General features: G+C 43.1%; 1 protein-coding gene and 1 pseudogene across 6 annotated transcripts in view; one reads left to right on the top strand and one right to left on the bottom strand.

Annotated features, from left to right (window-relative positions):
* Nucleotides 1-4,700: 4,700 nt before the first annotated feature.
* On the bottom strand, nt 4,701-9,290 carry LOC112622586 (annotated as a pseudogene).
* Nucleotides 9,291-10,012: 722 nt separating this feature from the next.
* The window catches only part of ELOVL5 (ELOVL fatty acid elongase 5), an 84,226-nt gene continuing 69,601 nt past the window's right edge, over nt 10,013-24,637 (top strand). For 5 of the 6 annotated variants that reach the window (XM_025381299.1, XM_025381302.1, XM_025381300.1 and 2 more), the window contains exon 1: nt 10,013-10,941. The gene's annotated coding sequence lies outside the window, so the exon portion shown is untranslated. Of the gene's footprint in view, nt 11,403-24,637 lie in introns of all 6 variants that reach the window. The other variant, XM_025381301.1, reaches the window with a different exon arrangement.

Below are 24,637 nucleotides of genomic sequence, written 5' to 3'. Positions count from 1 at the left end.
TCTTCTCCCGCCCCACCCGGTTCCACCCACTCGCGCGTCTCGGGACTCTGAACGTCCAAAGCTCCAGCCTGGACGCTCTGGGCTGTGGATCTGAAGGGAGTGGGAGCACCCGGAGTCAAGACCGCCTTCCATTCTTCCCTCAAGGCCTCGACCACCCTCCGATCCCAAGGCTGCGTGGTCCGGGCCGCACAACTCTCCTCTCCCTAGCTCAGCGCCTCCTCCGCCCCCACCCGACGTCCCCAGGCAGGGTCAGCGCGGGGACGACGTCTGGTCATTGCCCGGGAATGACCCGGCCCGGGCGCGAGCTCAAGGAGGGGAGGGGGCGAGCGCGCCTCGCGAGGCCCCGCCCCATCGCCAGATGCGGCGCAGTTGGTGCGAGGTGATTGGTGGGTGCGGCCGCGGGATGAATGGGGTGACCGCCGCGGGGAAGCGGGGCGGGGCCGCTGAGGGCGCGGGGCGGGCCAGAGGAGCCGAGCGGCGCAGGGCGGGGGAGTTCCGCCGGGGTGATGGCGGCACCGCCCTAAGCCACTGGCAGTTAACGGTCCCCACGCCGCGCGAGTGGAGGAGGGGGCCCCGGGCAGGCCCTGGTACCCGCGCCTGGCGCGAGTGTGCCCACCGCGTTCCGGGAACCCAGAAGTGATGGTGGCCCCCAAGGGCCTGCAGTCCAGACTGGGGGAAGGGATTGCAAAGGGAAGCCACGCCCGCTCCTCAGGCCGGCGACAAAGGGCGTCCCCGCCTTTGTGGATCCCTACCGGGTTCTCGGAGCGCGACGTGCCAAGAAGTCCTGGCTCCTTTGACTGGAATTCATGTCTGGACACTGTTTTTTCTGTCCCTACACTAGCACCCCTTTTTGACCCTATATTTTAGATTGAGTCACTCAGGCCAGGTGGCTCACACCCCGGATCCCAGCGCTTTGGGAGGCCAAGGAGGAGAATCGCTTGAGCCCAGGACTTTGAGGCTGCAGTGAGCGGCGATCGCGCCACTGCTCTCTAGCTTGGGCGACAGAGCGAGACCCTCTCTCTAAAAACAGGAAGAAAAAAAAAATGTGCGCACGCTTTATGCCCGGCATACCCCAGTGACAAGGCAAACTTGTTTCTGCCATCCTGAAGTGTAATAGGGAAGGTAGGAGGTAAAAATAAGTAAGCAAAACAATTACGGATTGTGCTAAGTGCGGTGGACAAAGTAAAGTAATGGCTGAGGAAGAGGAAATAGGGGAGAAACTGATTTTAACCAGGTATGGGAAAGACCTATCGTTTTAAAACGATGACTTCTCAATTGAGACTGGGAAGGGGAGAGGTGAGCAGTTTTAAAGAGAGGGTGTACAGCCTTTGCAAAGGCCTTGCTGCTACAATGCCCTTTCCTCATCCTCTTTGACATCTGGATTCCCATAGCACGTTTTTTGCACTTCCTAAGGCACATCGCCTTTTACCATATATTAGTAAAAAGTTTTATCACCTCAATTCCTAGCACATACCAAGTCCCCAAAGAATAGTCAGTAAATACGTACTTAGCATCCACTGACTTCCAGATTTCTCGCTATGTGCGGAGGATAATTTAACAAGTGAATTCATTCATGAATGAATGTTTTCTGAAAAGTAATTCTGTCCTTTTATGCCTGTTCTATGCATTCACCGTGCCCCACTTTATCCCTACTCTGTGGGAATTTTTCTTAACCACAACACAATTTTCCAGGCTTTCAGACTTTCAGAGTCTAGTTACTCCTTGCTTGGCTGATCCAATAAACTAATTGGGTCTACCCATTAGTGAATGAAAGTTCAATGCATTCTCCTCCCCATATAATGTCTGTGTTTTGGTTTGTGTTATAGTAAGCTACAATACCTTAATTCAAAATAATAAATGAAGTGAGAAATTGAGGCACTTGACTATCCCCGAGTTGAGAAAATGTTTACTGATATTTGGGGTACATGGGTTGAGGAATGACGTTTCCTTACCAGTAAGTTCCCTAATCAGTGAAGAAGCAGCTTAATTTGTTTTCAAAGTTGCCTGCCTTGACCTCTTCTTTTTGAAATTGCGCAACCTATACCCATATGTGTATATGTTTTTCATGATATGAGAAAACCGTTTTGGGGAAGGTAAATTCTTGTGACCGGTATATTGACATAGTTATCAAACACTAGGCATACCTTGATTGCTTTGATAAGTAAAGTAAAGTAAACTTTATTTCAATTTGTCTGTGTCTGATTCTGTTTTAAAAAGTATTATCTATTCCTACATTACAGATTATCCCAAAATCTAGTGGTTTGGAACAACATTTTTTGCCTCAAACTTTCTGCAGATGAGGAACTGGGGCATTGTTTGCCTTAGCAGGGTTCTCTACCTCAAGATATCCACTGGGCCCGGAGTAATCTCAAGACTTCCGGGGAAGGATCCACTTCCAAGTTCACTCATGTGGTGATTGGCAGGATTAGTTCCTCAAGGGCTATTAGATTCAGAATCTCAGTTCCCAGTTCCCTGTGGACAGGAGACCAACCTTAGTTCCTTGACATGTAGACAGTTCCGTAGCACCTTCCTTCATCAAAGTACGGAAAGCCAAGAACTTACAGAGGGAGTGCCAATAAGATAGAGGTCACACTGTCTTTTCTAACAATCTGGGAGGTGACATTCCATCATTTTTGCCATGTTCTATCTGTTAGGAACAAGTTACCAGGTCCAACCCACCAGCATGACTATCAGGTGGCAAAGATTATTGGGAGCCATGTCAGAATCTGCCTACCTTGTCATTAAAGTACAATAAACTGTGATATGAATTGGGGGCTCCAATGTTTTTTCTCGCACATCCTGAAACAACCTGTGTCTTATTTGCTATCTTTATCATGAGGAAAGTAAATGGTCTTCTGAGAGTCTAGCTCAATAAACATTTATTGAATGCCTACTATGTACCTGTCACAGAAGATGAATGACACATATTCTTCATTTGACTTGGGGAGGAGAGGTAATAAGCAAACAATTAAAATATTAATATTATAAATGATAAAAAGCCTGCACAGAATGCTTTGGTCATGGGGAAAGAAGGAGGGAACATTTTGGTCTAAGTCACATTCAAGGAAGTAAAAGAGGTCAGGGGAGGTGAAGAGAAAAATGAAAAGATTATGTTTAGATTAAGACTCAGTAAAAGCCAGGCATAGTGGCTTATGCCTGTAATCCCAGCACTTTTGGAGGCCGAGGCGGGCAGATTACCTGAGATCAGGAGTTGGAGACCAGCCTGGCCAACATGGTGAAACCCCATCTCTACTAGAAATACAAAAATTAGCCAGGTGTGGTGGCTTACACCTGTAGTCCCAGCTACTCGGGAGGCTGAGGCACAAGAATCACTTGAACCCGGGAGGTGTGGGTTACAGTGAGCTGAGATCACAGCATTGCACTCCAGCCTGGGCAACAGAGTGAGACTCGGTCTCAAAACAAACAAACAAACAAACAAAGCAACAACAAACTCAGTAGAAGTTGGCCAGGTGTAGCTCAGGCCTGTAATCTCAGCACTTTGGGAGGGCAAGGCAGGTGGATCCCTTGACCTCAGGAGTTTGAGACCAGCCTTGCAAACATTTTCTACTAAAAACACACACACACACAAAATAGCTGGGCATAGTGGAATACCCCTGTGCTGCCAGCTATTCGAGAGGCTGAGGTGGGAGGATCACTTGAGCCTGGAGGTTGGAGGCTACAATGAGCCAAAATGGTGCCACTGCACTACAGTTTGGATGACAGAATGACATCCAAAAAAAAAAAAGTAGTTAATCTTATGCATCATTCTGTATTTTCTAGACTTTAAACCATCTAAAATTGTTCCGATTTTATGCTCATAGGGTATTTGAAAACTTTTACGTTTTATACCCTAATTCATTCTATTGAAATACATCTTATAGAGAAGACTTTAACAGTCAAAGCATGTCATTTAACCGTTCAGATTAGAAGGCAACACCGCAATGCTATTTAACTCAAAAGAGAATTGACTGATTGAACTTGACACAAACTTGAATTTGGGAAGAAAAACGTGGTTTACAATCAAAGGTCAAGAAATAGTTTTCAAAAATAATTAAACTGCAACACAAACTTGTAGAATTTCACTTGAGTCTTAACATGCCACATTCACTTTTGGCAAAAATTGAATTTGAGGCTGAAAATAAATTGTACTACCAGTTTTTGACATGCAAAATCATGTCTAATATTGCAGGTAGACAAAAGCAAGGCCTTTTATGACACATTATACTGACAACTAAAACATCACATAACTTAGAATGACTAATTCACTTATGGCTAAGTTTTAAAAAACTTTTGTTTTACAAAAGATAGAATTAGCACCAAGCATATTCTGTACTGTATCACCAGCTCCAAAAAATCTCATAGAGCACTTTCAGAACATACTACTTAACAAGAACATACTCCTTAACAATAGAAACCACATTGCTGTTTTTTGTCAGTTGTTCACAGGTATTTTTTTGGTTAAAAGCTTATTTATCTTATACTTTTGTTTACATCCTGGAAATCTTTAGCTATTTAATATGTTACAGAATAAAATAAATCAATTGTGAAATGTATCTTTTAATAACCAGCAAAGACACATTGACCATCTATCTTAGATTAAAATCTTACCTTATCTTCAGCATATTTTAGCATATGAAGAAGTTGAGAACTGAGAATCTTTTTTTTTGCAATTGTATAACTTTATTTGATGTATTTGACGATCAGTGATTAGTTCTCATCCACATTGACTGTAGATTTTTGAAAGTGGTAACAGGTACACAGGTAACCAAAGTATAGAGCTTATTTGGTGAATCTTCATTTTCATTACATTTTCTGGACAACCACACACAGATTCGGTATGGGACATTCCTTATTCCTTTGGCCCAGACAGCTTTGTTGAGCCTGCTATCAATGTGCACATCTGGAGTTCCCATCTCCTTCATGGCAAATTTCTGAATCTCTTTGAGTGCCCACAGGGCATGCTTCTTGAAGCCCACTCCATGAATGCGCTGGTGAGTGTTGATGGTGTATTCTCAGGTCACCACCTCGTTGATGGCAGAATGGCCCTTTTTATTCTTGCCACCCTTCTTTGTGGGAGCCGTTCTGCTGGGTCCAAGTTGGAAAGGTAGAACTGAGACTTTAATTTAAATCCTAATTCTGCACTAACTGACTGTGCAGCCTTGGTCATGTCACTTAACTCTTCTGTGGCTCAATTTGCTTGTCTCATTTTAACGTTGAAAGCATAAGGGAAAGAATTGTTACAAAACTGGATTCATCATTGAAATAAATATAACAGTTTTTATTTCAAGAGAAAGTGCTTGATATTCAAGATAACTGATGCATGCATAGAAAGGGTAAGATATCCCAAATTCATTGCAATTTAAGAACAAATAATGCTTCTTTTTCATTAAAACTACAGTTACAGTCTTCTTTCTTTATAGCACTTTTAAAATGTTAAATATTCCTTTGGAGCATGTTAATTTTTCAGATTTTAAAATTTCAGAAAGGCAAAATGAGAAATTTATTACATCTACTGTAACAGGGAACAGAAAAATTATACTCATAGATAATATTTTTAAAACTATTGTAATTAGTGTTTTCTTTCTCTTTGACTTAATTTTTGGCCAAATGATACCTAGTAAAAACATATATTATTGACTTGCATTTCAATTTTACATTAATTCATTTGTTCCTTTACCAATTCAATAAATATTTATTGAGCTCCTACCAAGTGCCAGGCAGTGTTCTAAGTGCTGGGCAAACAGTGGTGAAGAGAAAAAAGTCTGTGTTCTCAATGAGCTTACGGGGCTATGGGGATAATACACAAATATTAAAAAGTAAATCTATAGTATGCGAGTGTTAAGTGCTAAGGAGAAACATAAAGTGTTCCAGAGTGTGAGAGGCAGGGAGGGAGGTGTTGCAAATTTAAAGGGAGTGATCCAGGGGAACTCTGAGAAAATGACAGTGATGTAGCAACCAGCATGAAGCAAGGATGTAAGTCTTGGAGATTTCTGGGTTATATCATTCTAGGCATGAGGGAAAGAGTAAATGCAAAGGCCCTTAGGCAGTCTAGTGCTTGATATGCTCAAGATATTTCTTGAGGCCATTGTGGGTGGAAAACAGAGTAGCTGTTGAAGGTCAGAGAAATGGCAAGGTGCAAAATCATGAAGGATCTTACAAGCCATTGAAAAGATTTTGACTTTTACTCTTAGGGAGATGAGAAGTTGCTAGATGACACTGAGCATACACGTGACATGATTTGGCTTTTGCTTTAAAAGTATCACTCTGGCACCTGCTTTGGGAATAGACTATAGGCAGCAAAGGCAGAAACAGAGGTCTGGTTAAGAGACCATTACAACATTCTAGGCAATGGATGATAGTGATTTAAACCAGGTGGTCATGGTAGAGATGGTAAAAAGCAAACACATTCTGGATATGTTTCAAAGGTCAAGTAGTAGAGTGTTGCTGATGCATTGGATGTAGTAGGTAGAAAAAAAGAGGAGCTAAAGGCAACTCTAAGGTGTCTGATCTGAGAAACTGGGTCCATAGAATTGTCATTTACAAATCTGGGGACTACTGTGGGAAGATCAGGTTTGAGGGCCAGTTAAGAGTTCATTTTTTGTTCTGCTTAATTTGAGATGTCTTTTGGATATCTCATTTATGAATATATCTCATTTAGAGAAGTCATTAATAAGTAGTTAAATATGTAAGTCTGGAATTCAGGGAAAATGTGTGGGCTGGAGAAATACATTTGGGAGTCAGCAGACTATAAATGAAATCCAAATGTGTGAAAGGGGATGATATTACCTGCAAAGCAAATGTGGATACAGAAGACTGAGGATGCAGATCTCTTTCATCGCCCAGTCACTCCTGGAGAGAATACTAAAGAGTGTAAAAGGAAGTGGAGAAGAAAAAGCTAGAGAATCCACAAATTGTACAAATTGTTCATTCATTAATCAAATATTTATGAAAATTTGTGATTTGCCAGAAATTCTGCTAGCCATTAAGAAAACAACATAGCAGACCAGACATGGGCAGTGTCTTCAAGTAGTTCATATTCATCAAGATGAACACTCAAGGACAAGGATAGAGATAAACTGCAGTACATATTGTTGAACAGCAATGAAGAGAAGGAACAGCAAAGTAACAATAGAAGTATGGAACTGACTCCAAGGTCTGAGGAGGACAAGAAATTGCCTTTCATCTACCTCTGCCTTCAACAAAGACAAGCCAGGCCTGTGGGAATTCTGGGCAGCAAGATAACAGAAAACACAAATTAGAACAGAAGAAAAAAAGATTGGTGGGGGAAGAGTGGGAATGTAGGAACCAACAGAGACTGCAGTGTCATCTTTAGCATAAAATAGCGGTTACTTGGCCTATATTTTAGTCAACTTTGACATGTCTAGAGGCAAACATTGGCTTATATCTTTTCTGAAAGGGTATGTTTCATTACGTAATGCAAATATTTCCTAATGAAACAACAGTTTCACTACTCAGAATTGTATTCTAATGAATTGTATTTTTTAATTCAACTGCAGCTGCTATAACTATAAAACAAATTGCCTAGGATGTTAAATACTTTCCTTTTCAAAAGCAATACTGAAGCAACCTTGTAATACACTTCAAAGTGTGTGATTTGAGGAGATTTGAGCTCCATTATGAAAACTAAGAGCAAAAGGAAAAATGTCACCAGAATTTAAAAACAAATAGAAGGCCAGGCACGGTGGCTCATGCCTGTAATCCCAGCACTTTGGGAGGCCGAGGTGGGTGGATCACCTGAGGTCAGGAGTTCAAGACCAGCCTGGCCAACATGGTGAAACTCCATCTCTACTAAAAATACAAAAAAATTAGCCAGGTGTGGTGGTGGGTGCTCCCAGCTACTTGGGAGGCTGAGGCAGGAAAATTGCTTGAACCTGGGAGGTGGAGGTTGCCGTGAGCCAGGATTGCGCCATTGCACTCCAGCCTGGGCAACAAGACTGAAACTCCATCTCAAAAATAAATAAATAAATGAAGGAGAAAGAAGAAAATATTAATAGTTAGCTATTGAATAAAGATAATTTGACAATCATTTCTTGGGGGACTACCATGTGGATGCCATGAAGAAATAGGCAATAGTTACAGGGTTTTGTTAACTGTACCTTATCTGGGCTCACATTGTTGGATAGCTGGGTTAAAAGGGCAAGGATGGCTTCAGCACAGTTTCCAGAACCCAGTTGGCCAGGAATCTGATTCTGATGCTACCTAAAACAGGTTCCTTGAACCCTGTTATTTAGTAAGCCTGGCATTGGATCCTAGGTATTCTTTTGATTTATTTGGAAAAAAATCCCACAGTTAAGTTGGGGAGTTGTTTCGGCTCCACCATTTTTCTTACAGCTTTACTCATGAGTGCAATGATGCAGAAATATGAAGTAATTGTTAGGGTGGGAGGAAGCTTCCCCCAGAGATATATGACACATGATAAACATTACATTGTAATATGTAAAATAATACATCTGTGTATATATATGTGTCCTGGGAACTCTAAGTCTCTGACTGGAGAACTAATGAGAACATGACCTTACCAACGTGTTTGAGAGGAGTTAATAATCTAATAATCCTGGGATGTGACTATCTGATAGAGGATTGGAATTCTGGAGCTGAAAAGGGATGGTGATGGTGAGGGGGAATAAGAGTTCACAGATTCACTCATCTAAAACATATTTATTGAGCATTTATATGCCAGGGATTGTACTAAGATCTACAGATCAATAAGAAGTAAAATTCAACATGTTTTTCCCTTCAACGGAGTTTACAACCTAAAGTGGTGGTCTTTAAAGTAGGGTACATACACCTCAGGGATTGAGTGAGATGATGCCATCAGAAAGCAACTACAATACAGGGTGGTGATGCTATAATGGAAACCAAGAAACACGTCAACAAAGAACTGTGTGAAAAGGCAGCCTTTGGGGGATGGGAAGAAATAGTAAAACGTCATACTTAATCACACAATAAGAAAAATCACTTGATATTTAATGCATAGCTTGACAGTTATATAAGCCTGAATTTAAAATAAAGATATTTTGGTCAAGTGGGCTTAAAACATTTTATTGATGGGTAAGTACAATACAAACAAGTGTAGTGTAAAACAAGATTTTTGGAATCTCAAGTTAAATTAGAAACTTTTAAAACCTGGAAAGGCAAAACTTAGATGGGATGACAGAGATGAGCCCTGGCCTTGGGCTACTGGCAGAAGAGTGAGGAATGAAGGAGATACCTCACCAAAATCGTCTATGCCACCAGCATATGCTTTCTGCGTGCCCCTTGATGTTCATAGCAGCATTTACCACTCTGCATTGTAGTTGCTTCCTGACTGTATCATTTCCCAGGCCCAAGAAGTCTTTGAAGGTTTTAAATTTCAAATACCTCACATAGTATCTAGCAAATTGAAGCCATTCAGTGTTTGTGGAGCTGAATGGCAACTGACAATCTGGATTATTTGTATATGTTTAATTTACTTAATTTGTACGTGGTTTGTATACTTGCATTCCTATTGCAATGGCCCACTGCCTGGAACACAGCTGGCACGTGATAAACATTACATTGTAAATATGTAAAAGAATAAGTTTGTGGGCCACGCTTGATGGCTAACGCCTGTAATCCCAGCACTCTGGGAAGCTGAGGCGAGCGGATTATCTGAGGTCAGGAGTTCAAGACCAGCCTGGCCAACATGGCAAAACCTCATCTCTACTAAAAATGCAAAAATTAGGCGGGCGTGGTGCTGCGTGCCTGTAATCCCAGCTACTTGGGAGGCTGAGGCAGGAGAATTGCTTGAACCCGGGAGGTGGAGGGTGCAGTAAACAGAGATCGCGCCACTGCACTCCAGCCTGGGCGACAGAGCGAGACTCTGTCTCAAAAAAGAAAAAAGAATAAATTTGCCTACATTAAATGGTCAACTGTTAGGTGGATGGACATAGAGGAGTAAGAATACAGCAAGGGGGAACACGAAGACAGGCTAAATATCTGGGGTTTGAATGGGGAGGCAGTAGGTTACAAGGCTAATGAAGGTCTTTAATTATCCAAATATCGGTGAAAACCAGCAAGGATTTTCCGTTTATTCCCTGAACCCCTTTTGTCTTTAGTGCTTAAATTTGCTTAGCTGAAAAGACACTTATTCCATCTTTCCTTATTTAACAATCCTTTAGAATAATTTCTAGAGTAGGAATGGAGTTGATAGCGGCCTCCAAACAAAAATCAGAATCCCTAAGAAAAATAAACGGTAAATCCTTTGCCAGCGAGTTAAGGTTACAACAGTTCTGAGTCATTTTGTTCTTGTTGCTTTATCTTGTTCAACTGCAGACCTTCACTCCGGCGGTGTCCGTGGGCATTTAACCCTTTCAGCTTTAACCAAGAAGTGGATCCCCCTTCAGAATGACATGAGTCATAGAGGAGACCGTAACGAGGGTGGGCTTCTGCCACTCAAATGCGGCCACAGACTCCTGCCACGCCTGGCAGTAAAAAAAACCAGAGTTCAGGGCATCGAGAACTTCACTGGGGCTATTGCGCAGGCTCTGCGTTCCACGCAGGCTTATTAGGAAGAAAGGAGAAAAAAATTTCCCAGAGACACGTGAAACCGAAGAGGCCAACCCCGGCCTAGGCTCTGCACCGCATCGGATTCTGGAATTTACAATCACGAAAGTTCTATTGTCCCGCGATTGGCTCCGGGGCCGCATGACATCATAGCGCTTGATTCATCCCTCGGGTCCCGATTGGCTGGCCGCGCCATTGTGACGTCACGGTCAGCCCACGTTCTGATTGTAGACAGCCGGCGCCTTCCTCTTCCCATCGCGGCGGGTCCTAGCCACCGGTGCCTCTTTCTACATCCTCCTCTGCTCCGGCTGCCACCGGCGCTCCTGCCGCCGCCGCCGCCGCCGCCGCCGCCGCCTTGCTGTTGCTCAAAGCTGCTGCCGCCCCTCGGGCTAAAAGGTAAAGCCGTCAGCTCCGGGAAACTTCGCCGGGGACCGCCGCTCGGCCATGACACCCGCGCGAGCGCGCGGCCGGCAAGCGGTCAGAGAGAACTGCCGTTAGGTCTCGGACCTGGTGCCGAGAAAGAGCTGCCCGGGCGGCCCCCGCTTCGCCCGCGGCCTCCAGCTCCGCCGGCTCTGGGGTACAGCCGGGCTCCTCGGGCGCGAGGAAAGGGGTGCGGGCGCGGGCGGCTCGCCCCACGCCGAGGCTGAGGCAGGCGCTCGGGAGCGTTCTCTGTGCTGCGGTCGCACCTGTGCGCGCTGACAGGCGCCGCGGGGCACGACACCGTGCCCAGAGCAGATGCGGGAGGGATGGGTCTGTCCGCCTGGGTCCTCCCGCCCTGTCGGCCGGAGCGCGCGGCGGGAGATCCGGGGGAGCGCTCTCAGAGGGAGCGCGCTTTCTTTGGAGGCGGCGAAACCCGGGTGAGTTGGAAGAGCCTGTGCGAGGGTCCGCGGGCACTGGGCGCCGCTGGGGGGACCCTCCAACCTTTTCTTTTTTTCCTGTTCTCTCCGCCTCCGTTAACCCTTCGGACCTTCCCTCCTCTCCTCGGAGGGAAGCCTGCTAGCTCTGGAGCACTTCAGTTTTTATTAAAACCAGACAACGGCAGCCCTTGGTGTCTGGGAGGGATGAGGCTGGTGAAAAGGCGAGAGGGCGGGGGCTCGGGGGCGACCGGGGCGGCCCTTTCTGGGAGCCTGATCGCTGGAGAGGCGGGAGCGGTTGGCGGCGAGGGAGGCACGCGGCGCGGGGGCGGTTCTGCCCTGGGCTGGGGGAGCTGGAGTGTGTGTTGTGTTGCGAGTTGTAAGGAAAAGTGCCTTTTTACTGTTTCCACGCCAGTAAGACTCTCCCATCCCACTACCTCGGGTGGAGGAAGTAATGCCTAGAGCAAGAGTTCTTGCTGTACCGCGTCTGGCAACCGTTCCGTGTTCTTGCACTTGGCGGTTCCCCCCGCCCCATCCACAATTGTGAATTAAGCTCCTTGATTGCAAATTTGGAGAATACATTTGGCCAAGTTATGCAAAGTGGCGGGGGTGGCGGTGTGGGGAGGTCTCTTTCGGAAGAATCCAGTGCGTGGTTTATTAGCTGGACCGAGGAACCGAGAGGTGCTGGATGGCATTTGTGGGGAGCGAGCAGCCTAATTTGTTTTAAATAGCGGGACCCGTGGCAGGAAGTGCTTCATAGAATTGTACGGAAGAGCTGATGTTGCTTGTCAGGTTTTGTAACTCGTTCTCTTAACCGCTTGGCAGATAACCTGTTGGTCTGCACTTGTTTTGCTTGCACGTCTCAGCCAAAAGCATTTGGTGCAGAATCTACAGATGGAGACAGGCGGTTTTGCATTAGATGGCCGTGGACAAACGTTTTAGCCTTACATCTGTGGTTTGGGACAAGCGGGTTACTTTTCTAGTAGCTCAGACACTGCCTGGGATTCTCCAGAAAACTCTGCACTTGAAAGGGAAATGTTACTCATTTTCCTTTTAGATTTTTACCCTAGATTCTGACTTCTTATTGCCAGAACTTTTTCTGTACTGTTTCTCTTTTTGCATTTTCGCTTCTATTTCTAATTGAAGACAAAGGGAAAATTTTTATTGATACAGATAGGTAATGTTACAGAATGTAATACAGAACTTTGCTGAAAAGTGACAGTAGAAGGTATACTAAAATTTGATAAGTTTTTCAAGAAAAATATCTTGTAACTTCAGATATTGACCTCGCCTTGACTCAATTTCCTTGTCTATAAATGGGGGTTTTATGTGGCAGAATCATTGTGGATTTCAAGAGATAATACAAATGAGAGCCCAGCATTGGGTCTGCCAAATGGTGGTTTGAAAATGTTTCCTTCTCCTTCCCTGAAATCAACAGAGCTTCTTCTTGGTTACAGACCTTAATTTTTGAATGTTCGATGTTTGCAAGAATCTTCTTTTTCACTACCTCCTCTTTTGCTCGCTGCATAATCGTTGCTTGTCTTCCTGCTTCTAGAGGTGAGCATCCATCCTTGGGTGTCTTATTTCCAGCTTGAATTACACAAATCAAAGCAAAACTGTTTTCTTTTTTTAAGGGTAACTTTGGTGCCTAGGTGGGTAGTTAGTAGAGAGTGTGAAAAGAGAGTTTTACCTCTTTCTTTCCTGGCTACATTCCTTTCTCCTAAAACATTTTGTAATTTTTTTTTTTTTTATTCCTCCTCTTTGCCTGCCAGCTCTTCTGTTATCAGAAGGATAATCCTCTCATTAGTTACCCATAAATAAATCTTTCCTTGAATGCTTTCTGTGTCAGGTACTTATTAATACACACATGTACCTAAATGGTTGCTTTCCACACGTAATTCTTGTAACACCCCTGTGAGGTTTTATCCCCTAGTTGTTTTTTAAGAATTGAGGAGTACTATGAAGACACATGCACACATATGTTTATTGCAGCACCATTTACAGTAGCAAAGACTTGGAACCAACCCAAATGCCCATCAATGATAGGCTGGATAAAGAAAATGTGGCACTTACACACCGTGGAATACTATGCAGCTGTAAAAATGAATGAGTTCATGTCCTTTGCAGGGACATGGATGAAGCTGGAAACCATCATCCTCAGCAAACTAACACAGGAACAGAAAACCAAACACTGCATGTTCTCGCTCATAAATGGGAGTTGAACAATGAGAACACATGGACACAGGGAGGGGAACCTCACACACCCGGGCCTGTCGTGGGGAGGGAGAGCATTAGGACAAATACCTAATACACGCAGGGCTTAAAACCTAGATGATGGGCCGGGTGCGGTGGCTTTTGCCTGTAATCCCAGCACTTTGGGAGGCCGAGGCGGGAGGATCTGGAGGTCAGGAGATCGAGACCATCCTGGCTAACATGGTGAAACCCCATCTCCACTGAAAATACAAAAAAAAAAAAAAAAAAAAAATTAGCCGGGTGTGGTGGCAGACACCTGTAGTCCCAGCTGCTTGGGAGGCTGAGGCAGGAGAATGGCCTGAACCCGGGAGGCAGAGCTTGCAGTGAGCCGAGATTGTGCCACTGTACTCCAGCCTGGGCGACAGAGTGAGACTCCCTTTCGGAAAAAAAAAAAAACCTAGATGATGGGTTGATAGGTGCCAGAAACCACCACGGCACATGTATACCTATGTAATAAACCTGCACGTTCAACACATGTATTCCAGAACTTTAAAGTGGAAAAACAAACAAAAAGAATCTCAAAAGAATCTCTAGGATTAAGGCCTAGAGATGACAAGTGACTTGTCCAAATTCCTGTAGCTGTGTCTCCGGCAACATCTCTGCTCCTTCATATATCCCTGTGCTGCCAGGATTATTTGTCCAGTGGGCTCTGTGCCATTATGTAACACGGTTACTCCATAACTTAGATTTTTATCTAACCTGTGTTTAAAGGTTCTTGTTAATCCATCCAAGACTAACAATTTATTGTCTCTTAAATCTGTCTAAAATCTGTTCCCTTCCTTGTAGCCCACACTCGATTCATTTTTTAAATTAACTCCTTGACTTCTCAGTTACTGATTATGGATGTGAGGGGCTAGATACAAAGATGAATGACAACAGTTCGTGATTCCAGAGGGTTTCCTGATTTAATATATACTTTAAGCCCTGTATACACATATTTAATCTACACCTTGGACCAAAAGAGAGTCAGAAGCAGATATCTGGGAAACTTGTGTCTTTATATCTGATAAAGCTTCATGGCAGAGCTATCCATGTTAGATGTATCAGGGCCTAGCACTCCTGAATTGGTCAGGATGCTTTTGGTGCAAGAAACAGAAAACCCAACTCAGACTTACCTGTGCATCTGACCTGAAAAGTCCTGAGGGCAGGACTTTTGCTCCATTTCTCTGAAGTCCCCTCACATGTCTGTTATGTCCCAGGCTGATTTTCCAAGATGACCGACAGCAACTGCCACCGTAATCTCACATGGGGATTTCCTGACTTCCTACCACCCTCCAAAGAGGGTGCCTTAAGATGATTGACTTAGGCCTTGGTTACTTGAAGCAGTAACTGGAACAGTGGACATTTGATAAGCTGATAAGCTGAAGGTCCATCCCAGAATCAGGGAAGTGGAGTTAAATCTTCTCAGCTAGCTACTTCACCTTTAAGAAGGGCCTGCAGAACACAGGAAGTCAGCTACAGTATCTATTGTAAGGACCGAACGGATGATTGGATTAAACGAAATTGACTTGAATTAAAATTAGAATTTAGCCTTATGTTTCATAAAGGACTCTTAGTTGATAGGCAGGAATAGGAGGACATGCATTCTAGGCAAGAGGGAGTTTGGAGAGTAAGCTAGTGTGGAATCATTGGGCAAAAAGCAAATAGCACAATTGGCAGAAGCTGGTTTAGGAGGCAGGAGTGGAAGAAAAGGCGAGAAAGGCAAGTTATTGATGTAATAATAATAATGGCTAACTTTTACTGAGCTATTGTATGTTAGACCTTGCACTGAGCCCCTCACAAGGACTTACTTCTATTATTAATGAATGCTACAGCATTCCCATTTTACAGGTGGAAAGAGGCCCAGAGTTTAGACATTTGATTTGAGGTCACGAAGCATTCCAACTTAGATCACCTTGACACCCTGGCCTGCTTCTTCTCCTAAGGTGTTTGGTAGAATACCACCAATAAGCTTTTGAATGACAGTGAGGACATTCTGAGTGCTGTGCTCCAGAAAGACAGGTTAGAGTGTAGGGTGGATTGGTGTGGATTTGTTAGAGATGGCAGGACATTGAAAAGCCCTGACCTGAAGCCACAGCCATGAGCACAGACTGGAGAGTGGTAATTGTGGGAGACTGTTTCCAGGATAAGACCTGAAGACCAATTAGATCTGAGGGACAGCAAGAGGAGGGGTACTCTTTCAAAGAGAAGAGGGAGCTTTGTAATCAGATGGAAATAGCCCCACAGCCTAGATAGATATCCAGACTAGCCATTTCTTCCAATTCCTCCTCTTCACAGCCAACCTTTGTCTTTTTTGGTTGCCTTTCTGCAAGAATGTGTTTCCACCACATTTCATCTATTGTCAGCTTTTCACATTTCACATCTGGGTAGAAGTGGAGCTTATAATCAGTGGCATCTTAAAATCACTGCAGGTAACTTTCCACATTTTAATATTACAGAATTGGGATGCCTCCTACACTTGTCCCTGGTGAGAAGAGGAAAGCCGCAATATTACCAAAGGTGGTGCAGCCAGATGCTGGCAGAGCCAGGCTTCTGGGCTTCTTCCACCAACTGGGTTACCTCTGCTCACATAATAGATGTTAAAACACACGTAGCTTCACGTGATAGGTTTATAGTAAAGCACATACATGTTTGTGTGTTTATTAAAACTGAAATAATTGGAGAAGATTGGAAGGCATGATTGTTTAAGTAGGGTCCCTCATTCTTGTATAGAATCTGGCTGCCTTGGTTTCTTGTCCTAACTTGAGGAAAATCAACTCTGAGCATTGGTCTCTTTTCCTTTAAAAATGAAAGATTAAATTTTATTTTCATTTTGCCTAGAGCAAATTTTTATTTTTTTATTTTATTTTTTATTTTTTCTTTGTTTCTGTTTGGCCAGGGATAGAGCATGAAAGTGAGATCATTTAGATCTTAGAAAGATAGATGTTGGCTGGGCACGGTGGCTCAAATCTGTAATCCCAGCGCTTCGGGAAGCCATGGTGGGCGGATCACTTGAGCTCAGGAGTTTGTGACCAACCTGGGCAATATGGTAAGACCCCATCTGTACAGAAAACACAAAAATCAGTTGGATGTGGTGGTACATGCCTGTAGTCCCAGCTCCTTGGGAGGCTGAGGTGGGAGGATGTCTTGAGTCCAGGAGGCGGAGGTTACAGTGAGCTGTGATTGCGCCACTGCCCTCCAGCCTGGGTGGCAGAGCCAGACCCTGTCCCAAAATAAAGAAAGAAAGAAGGAAAGGAGGGCAGGAGAATGTCAGAATTTGTGATGGAGATTGCAGCAGCAGCAAGCTGCTGGCTTTCTCTTTATGAGATTAAAACATAACTGCTGGAGATGGTTTGGCCTATCCTGACCTGATTTTCAGTTTCTACAATAGGAACCCTCACCCCCAACCCCAATTTCAACCCGTAAATGTTATTACCACCCTTTTTGGTTCCTACTGTCATGTTTGCTCCATGGTAACGTTTTTAGTTGACTTGTAGGCATTCACTTTGAGAATTGTGTAGCCCCTGGATTTAAAATATTCATACTTGGTGACCTTTTAGAAAGACTAAATTCTCACTCTTCTCCTCCATCCTCTTCTGCCAGTTCTGTGTGAAGTACAGTTGTAATTGCATTCAGGCATGAGTATGTCTTAGTATTCCTTATTATTAGGTTGGACTTTTGTGCCTTTTATTTGATGTCTGCTTGCTGACTGGGATTTAGGAAATAATTTCTGATTTATTTTAAGAGTTTTAGTGTTGATACTGGCATGCTTTCTCTAATTGGGAGAATAACAATTTTATTGAAATATACCTGTGATTTTAAACTGTAATCTTTATGGTTATATTAGGTAGGCACCGTCTTGCGAGCACAGACTAATTATAGGTTCCATCTCTGTTAAGTTCCACATTTACCTCATCCTTTTCCTCATGTCAACAATTTCATCCTGTCAGAATTAATCTCTTATAAGCCCATGCTGAACAGGCCTAATTAAAGCCATGCTGGCGAGTTGGCCACTCGGGTCTGTGTTTTATGAGTTTCTGAACCCCAGAGTGCTTGTTCCTCTTTGGTCTTGGCACAGCAAATGCTACAACAAAGTGAGTGTTATGAATTTCTCCTTCCCCAAAGAATAGTTCTTATGATACCAAATTCAGTAATTATTCATTTGCTTCCCTGAGAGTTTGAAAATGTGGTGTATCTCCCTAGGGGTAGTATTCAGGGTACTTTTGCTTCAGTCTTTGGCAGAAGAAATAATACTTCAATATTTACAGAAGTCGTTGACGCCTCCATCAGCTGTATTTGTTATAAGCATCTCTGTGAAAATTTGAGTTTGCTTCTGTCTGAACTTCTGCATATTTATCTCTGTTATGGATCTGAGGTTCATTTAAAAGAATACCTCCTGTACTCTTTTAAGTAAGGACAGCTGTAGGAAGCAGATTGGGTTGGCAGCCATGCACCTATGCGGGGTTCCATCTCTGCCACTTAATGGCTGTGTGGGCTTCAGCAGGTAAGTCACTCTACCTCTTTGAGACCCTAGGATCTATCTAGAACTTGGAAGGTGATAATCCTGTGCCTACTGTGGAGGGTATTAAAACTATCAGTATTGTACATGAAAGTTAGGTGGGGCACTGACTTAATTTGATTAGCATAGTAAAAACATCTGTTATATAGGATGTTTATTGAAGCATTGTTTTTAATAGCAAAAGATTGGAAGAGTTAGTAGACTAAATGTCCTTGAGAAGAGTGAATTGTGCTACAGCTGGGCAACGGAATATTCTACAAATTTTAAAGAGAACAAAGCTGTTCTGTGGGTAGTGAATATAGGTGCTTGGTACCACATAATAGGCACTTTTTTGAAGTGTTCAACTTATATTAATTCATTATGGCTTCACAAAAGCCCACGAGTTTGGGACCCCAATTTTACAGATGAGGAAAGTAAGATAAAGGTTAAGTCACTTGTTCAGATATCCACAGCTAGTAAGTGGCAGAGCCAGGATTCAAACCCAGGCAGACTGGCTTAGAGACTCTAATCTTGGCCACACTGCTATGCTGTACACCTGTCAGACCTAAGTAGTGATCTTTGTATTTGAAGCTTTAGATACATGAGAGGAAACAAGGTTGAGTTTCTTATTCATCATTATATTCTGGGAGGTTGACGGTATAATCAACATATAGCTTCTGTTGACAGTAACTAAATAAAGGTTTAGATAAAGAAAGCTAATAGGGAATAACATTTATGATCAGTACTTGAAAGGGTGACCATTTGTTTCTTCCATTACTCCTTATTTTAGATAATTTGAACTTAAACCTCTTTTTGGGAGAAAATCAGAAGTGTAAACACTGAATGGCTTATAATTGTTAGTATAAGAAATCAGTGTTCACTAGCCTGACTGGTCTAGTGTGGCTGGATTAGTGTGACTGGTCAAGGCCATCCAGCACTGGTTTCCTTACCTGGTCCTAGCCCCATCTGGGTTTGATTTACAAGGTATATATGCTCAGAGAAATGCAGACTGGAAGGGAAGGACACCCAGATTCTCTAGGGAGCCTCTTTCTCCAGATTGCCTGATCTCCCTTGGGTGAAAATGTAAGTCAGGTGTACAAGTTGTACAAGTCATATATAGCTTGACAGTGGGAATACTTTTTGAGAAATGTATCCTTAGGCAATTTTGTTGTTGTGTGGTCATCATAGAGTGTTCTTACACAAACCTAGATGGTTACCACATACATAGGGCGTATGATATACCACATTGCTCTTAGGCTACAAACCTGTACAGTAAGTTACTGTACTGAATACTGTAGCCAGCTGTAACACAGTGGCAAGTATCTGTATATCTAAACAATGAAAAGTTACAGTAAAAATACGAAAGATAAAAAATGGTACAACTAAGTAGGGCACTTGCTGTGAATGGAGCTTGCAGGACTGGAAGTTGCTCTGGGTAAGTCAGTGAGTGGGGAGTGAATGTGAAGGCCTAGGACTTTACTGTACACTCTAGACTTTATAAACCCGGTTCACTTAGGGTACATTAGGTTTATAAAAAATATTTTTCGATTAGGCGTGGTGGCTCATGTCTAATCTCAGCACTTTGTGAGGCTGAGGTGGGGCCAGGCATTTAAGACCAGCCTGGGCAATATTACAAGACCCCATCTCTACTTATTTAAAATAAAAGTTTTTTAAAAAATATATATTATTTTAATATATATTTTTCCTTAATAAACTGTAGCTTATTGTAACATTTTTATTTTATAAACTTAAATTTTTTAAACTTTTTGACTCTTGTAATAATACTTAGCTTAAAACACAGGCTGTATGGCTGTACAAAAAATATTTTCTTTCTTCGTATCCTTATTCTTCAAGCTTTTTTTCTCCTTTTAAAGTTTTTAAAATTTTTTTTTGCTAAAAACTGAAACATACACATTAGCCTAGGCCTATACAGGGGCAGGATGATCAGTGTCACCGTCTTCCATCTCCACATCTTGTCCCACTGGAAGGTCTGTAGGGGCAGTAACACGCACAGAGCTGTCATCTCCTATGACAATGCCTTCTTCTGGAATACCTCCTGAAGGACCTATCTGAAGCTGTTTCATAGTTAACTTTTAAAAATACATAATTAGAAGGAATACACTCTAAATTAATGATAAAAAGATATAGTATACTAAATACATAAACCAATGACATAGTTGTTTGTCATCAGCATCAAGTATAATGTACTGTACATAGTTTTATGTGTGATACTGTTACAGGTCTAGCTATGCGGTCGGTTTATTTACACCAGCATCACCACAAACGTGTTATTGTGCTATGGTGTCACTAGGCAATAGGAATTTTTCAGCTCCATTATAATCTTAGAGGACTACATTTTTGTGTATGTGGTCCGTTGTTGATTTAAAGGTCATTATGCGATGCGTTACTATATTTTGAAAACATTCTGATAGAGAATGACATTAAGTCATTTTGATACAAGGCCCCATTAAGGGCCGCTGTGCTGGGCCATGGTGTTCAGGCTATAGACAAGTCTTCCATCACCTTCAGTTCTCCGAGGATCCTTAGACTCTTTCAGAACTGAGTTTTCTTTCTGGGTGTGGGAGATTAGGTTTGGCAACATTGTAATGGCTTTAAGTATCAGCATTCCTAAAATAAGAAAATCACAAAATTCATGGGGTGGCTTATATATTCACATGGAACCTGAACGGGTGATAAAACTGTTGGTTTCAGAGACACGCTATAGAGGAGATGAATACACAATTGCTAGACTGTGTGTCCCTTTAAAAAATGCTATATTGTAGCAGTATTTTCCCCCATTTTTTACACATTTAACTCTACTTTTCCCTCTCCTCACTCACCCTCACACCCAAACAACAGTTATAAAATGTGGGTGTGTAGATTGAGTTTTAAAAAAGAAATGTATTTTTGTGTTATATGCCTTATTTATGTTACACAGGCTTGAATTAAAATCTTTTAAGACATTTTCGTTTGGGGGGTTGCATAACTAATCTTTATTATGTTTCTCTGCTGTCTTTTAATTTCAGCTGAAGGTATCACTGCCTTTATATACTTTGCACAAATTAAATTGGGGAATTCAATTGATAATTTCCTCAAATGATAACTTATTTTGAATATTCAAGTAATCACGTAAGTTAAGAGACTGCACTCAGATAAGAATCATCAACAGTTGCCCATAGCAGAAAATGTTGCTTAAAAGCCTTTTGAATATTTGTTTCCCTGTTATTTGCAATTGCAGTCTTTTGGTTTACATGTTTAGAATATGATTGAAGTAGAGCCCAGACTGCTTAAGCTCAGGCTTTAAGGGAACCATGAGACGTGTGTGTACTATCTTGGTGTTTGTTACCTGTCTTGGCCATTGATTGTCTTCTCTATAAGGATGCTTCATCCAAAAAGGAAGTTGCCCTTTGAAACAGGTGCCCTGAGCTTCTCCAGAGAGCCCCATGAAGACATTATCCCGGGACCTCATGTTTCTAGGAGAATGTGATATTGTGATGGTTTCATTTTCAGAGCAGCTCCCTTTTCTTCCCTTTGCAAGGAGTAGGAACAAAAAGCAGCTTCTTTTTGTTCCCTTTGTTCCCTTTGCAAGGCCTTAGAATAGACTCAGCGTGACCCAAGGGAAGTTGAATGTGACTAGTGACAGTAAGGTAAGTACTTTTCGCTGATCCCCTGGTACAGAGTTCATGCTTGAACTTATCGTCTTTTTAAGAAGTGGAACTGGCATATTTTAAAAGGTCTCTTAAAATTTAAAATGTGGGTGAACAGTTGCAAAGTACTGTCAGAAGACCAAGTCTCATTGCATGATCTACTTGCCCCATGGATTCAAATATCCATCCACCCACCCACCATCCACTCTTAGATATTTATTTCTGGCCCATATATTTCTTCTGAGCTCCACACTCACAACTTTTCATCACTGGGTGCCCCACATACCTCCCCTGTTGGCCAACATAGACTGGAGCACCGTCCTCCACCAGTTTGCCCAAACTATTAAGCTGGAAGCAATGCTTGTGTTCTTCTCTCTCATCAACCATGCTCTTACCAAACTTTGCTCAACTGTCAGTCACCAAGTATTACTCATTCATACTCTCTGTCCTTCTTAGCTTATTCCCCTTCCTCACATTGCCCTAGCCTTCCGTAGCACATCACATCCTTCCTGGACAACAACAATTTCTCCTTGGCTTCTTGCCTCTGTTTTCTTGATTCCTGAAAATTAGATGAGGCAGTACCTGTATAGTGCTGTGCATAGTGTCTGGCATGTTTATCTGGCACATAGTGTAGGTATTTAGCAATTATTTGCCTGAATGTATCTCTAAATACATATGTACCTTTCAAATATAACCAGTCCTATAATATGTGCTAATGGCTGTGTGAAACTGAGTATGCCTTGATAGCCTGAGAATACATAATGTTTCACAAATGAAGAGCCTATTTGGGCAGGAGACTTTAGAAGGCCAGTTGCCTTGCTTCCAGCTGAAGGAGTAGAATACCAACAGCACTCAGACCATACAGATTGCTAGACACCTTTTCCTGTTGTGACGTGGTGCAATGAGGAGCTCTTACCTATGCCTGGAGACATGCCGTCTAAGGACTCATTGGCTGCAGTCTGTGCAGATCTTCAGATACAAGGAGATGGCCATAGCTGTGGTGCTTTGCAGATGTGGCAGTGGCTTCATCAAGATGAACGAGGGGCCCCTGGAGATGATCAAGCTGCTCACATTGCAGTACAAGCTACTGGAATTAGGTCTGCTTCTGGACAAGGAACAGCTTGCTGGAATGGACATTCATGTTTGTGTGAAGGGTAGTGGTCATATGGTTCAGATTTATGCTGTCCTTCAGTACATCTCCAAAGCCCTGGTGCCCTGTTACCCAGAATATGTAGATGAGGCTTCCGAGGAGAGGAAAGACACCCTCACCGGACCTTGCTGGTGGTTTCCCTGTTGCTATGAATCCAAGAAATTTGCAGGCCCTGGTGCCTGTGCTCACTACCAGAAATCCTACCAGTAAGCCCATCACAAAGATCAAGGTTTACCTTTATAGAAAACAATGGTTGAAGGTCTTTAAGGTTAAAAAAAAAATTGCTAGACATCTCACCTGCCCTAGAAGCAGAGATGACATGTGCTGTTATTTTAAAGGGCCTTGCTTACCTGCATATTACCTGTTAGGGCTTTCAGGTGCAATATGCCAATGATAGACCAGTGTGGGTGGCACTGTTCCCAAGGACGGAATAGAGTGAACTTTGATGTCTAGGCACTCAAATACTCCATAATAAAATGATAGTGGAAACTGGCACTCTTTTTTTTTTTTCTTTATTTCTTCTTTTTTTTGAGACGGAGTCTTGCTCTGTCACCCAGGCTGGAGTGCAGTGGCGCGGTCTCGGCTCACTGCAAGCTCTGTCTCCCGGGTTCACGCCATTCTCCTGCCTTAGCCTCCCGAGTAGCTGGGACTACAGGCACTCGCCACTATGCCTGGCTAATTTTTTAAATATTTTTAGTAGAGACGGGGTTTCACCTGTGTAGCCAGGATAGTCTTGATCTCCTGACCTCGTGATCCACCCGCCTCGGCCTCCCAAAGTGCTGGGATTACAGGCGTGAGCCACTGCACTCGGCTGAAACTGGCACTTATTCCCATTGCCCAGGATGGAGTGCAGTGGCACCATCTCAGCTCATTGCAGCCTCAAATTTCCCAGGCCCAGGTGTTCCTCCTACCTCAGCCTCCTGAATAGCTGGGAGTACAGGCAAGCACCACCATGCCCAGCTAAGTTTTTATATTTTTGGTAGAGATGGGGTTTCACTGTGTTGCCCAGGCTCGTCTTGAATTCCTGGGCTCAAGCAATCTGCCTGCCTCAGTCTCCCGAAATCCTGAGATTACAGGTGTGAGCCATTGTGCCTGGCCTGGCCCTCTTATTTAACCTTGTTTTGGTTGGCAGCAACATTGAGCCCAGGCTAAAGTAGACCATACATGTCGGACAGAGCTTATCTGCTTCAGTAGCCACTTGGTCAGTATTTGTTGATCACTCAAACCCACTCAGTGTTGATCATTTGCCTGTGTTTGCCTCTGCTAAGGAATGTGGACCCTACAGAGACACGTGACAATACAGTTACCAGTAAAAAGACCCAGTAGGAATTATGAGGTGTATATGCGAATCAACAGGTAGTTTATTATTATACCATGGGTATGGCTGTGTATGTTGCAGTTAGGTTCAGCTGCAGTGATGGACATGCCAAAATAATAGTAGTTTGAATAATGGGATCCCAAAACAAGGTAGAAGTGTGTATCTTTCATGAAAGGCAGGGTGGATGGGTCAGGGCTAGTATGACCCTGCGTAAATTCCTTGCTCATCATACGTCTGTCAGGCTTAGTGGCCTCCATCTTCCAAGCAGCAGGATGGAAGAAGAAACGGAAAGTAGAAGCGCGGATGGTGCTTTCTTTTACGGGAAGTTCCCAGAAACAGCCTCCAGATAACTTTGCTTATGTCTCATTGACTAGAATATCAACCGTGGCTGCA

This window comes from Theropithecus gelada, chromosome 4, assembly GCF_003255815.1.
Source record: "Theropithecus gelada isolate Dixy chromosome 4, Tgel_1.0, whole genome shotgun sequence".
Classification (NCBI taxonomy): domain Eukaryota; kingdom Metazoa; phylum Chordata; class Mammalia; order Primates; family Cercopithecidae; genus Theropithecus; species Theropithecus gelada.
This window is presented reverse-complemented; position numbering and strand designations above follow the sequence as displayed.